Source organism: Arachis duranensis, chromosome 7, assembly GCF_000817695.3.
Source record: "Arachis duranensis cultivar V14167 chromosome 7, aradu.V14167.gnm2.J7QH, whole genome shotgun sequence".
Classification (NCBI taxonomy): Eukaryota; Viridiplantae; Streptophyta; class Magnoliopsida; order Fabales; family Fabaceae; genus Arachis; species Arachis duranensis.
The window spans coordinates 19,884,090-19,885,414 of NC_029778.3; the positions used below are offsets into that span (position 1 = coordinate 19,884,090).

Here is a 1,325-nt window from a genome sequence, read left to right on the forward strand (position 1 = left end):
CATTGAGGTCTTTCTCATTGGGAACCACTGCCTCTTCCTCTTTTCCAGGTTCGGCCACACCAGGTATGGTTATAGCCTTGCACTCTCTTTTTGGATTCTCTTCTGTATTGCTTGGGAGAGTACTAGGAGGAGTTTCAGTAACTCTTTTACTCAACTGACCCACTTGTGCCTCCAAATTTCTGATGGAGGACCTTGTTTCATTCATGAAACTGAGAGTGGCCTTAGATAGATCAGAAACTATGTTTGCTAAGTCAGAGAGGCTCTGCTCAGAATTCTCTGTCTATTGCTGAGAAGATGATGGAAAAGGTTTGCTGTTGCCAAACCTATTTCTCCCACCATTTTTGTTGTTGAAGCCTTATTGAGGTTTCTATTGATCCTTCCATGAGAAATTTGGATGATTCCTCCATGAAGGATTATAGGTGTTTTCATAGGGTTCTCCCATGTAATTCACTTCTTCCATTGTAGGATTCTCAGGGTCAAAAGCTTCTCCTTCTGAGGAGGCATCCTTAGCACTGCCGAATGCAGCTCGCAATCCAATCAAATTCTGAGAAATCAGATTGACTTGCTGAGTTAATATTTTATTCTGAGCCAATATGGCATTCAGAGTATCAATCTCAAGAACTTATTTCTTTTGAGTCATCCCATTGTTCACAGGATTTCTTTCAGAAGTGTACATGAACTGGTTATTTGTAACCATCTCAATGAGTTCCTGGGCTTCTACAAGATGAAGGGATCCACCAGCAGAATGGTCCAATGACATCTTTGACATTTCAGACAGACCATCATATAATATACATATGATGCTCCATTCTGGAAACATGTCAGAAGGACACCTTTTGGTTAATTTCTTGTATCTTTCCCAAGCTTCATAGAAGGATTCACCTTCCTTCTGTCTGAAGGTTTGGACGTCCACTCTGAGCTTACTCATCTTTTGAGGTGGAAATAATTTGGTCAAGAAGGCATTGACCAATTTTTCCCAAGAGTTCAGGCTTTCTTTAGGTTGTGAGTCCAACCATGTTCTAGCTCTGTCTCTCACAGCAAAGGAAAAAAGCATAAGTCTGTAGACCTTAGAATCAACCCCATTGGTCTTAACAGTATCACAGATATGCAAGAATTCAGTTAAGAACTGATGAGGATCTTCTGATGGAAGTCCATGAAACTTGCAGTTCTACTGCATTAGAGAAACTAATTGAGGCTTAAGCTCAAAGTTGTTTGCTCCAATGGCAGGAATTGAGATGCTTCTTCCATAGAAGTTGGAAGTTGGTGCAGCATAGTCATCAAGCATCTTCCTTGCATCTCTAGCATTGTTGTTGGGTTCGGCTGCC

The 1,325-nt window shown here is 41.1% G+C and overlaps 1 non-coding gene across 1 annotated transcript; it reads left to right on the forward strand.

The window, feature by feature from the left end:
* Positions 1-818: 818 nt before the first annotated feature.
* On the forward strand, positions 819-922 carry LOC127740918 (small nucleolar RNA R71). The gene has a single exon (XR_008001774.1). It is a non-coding gene; the product is annotated as a small nucleolar RNA R71 (small nucleolar RNA).
* The last annotated feature ends 403 nt before the right edge of the window (positions 923-1,325 follow it).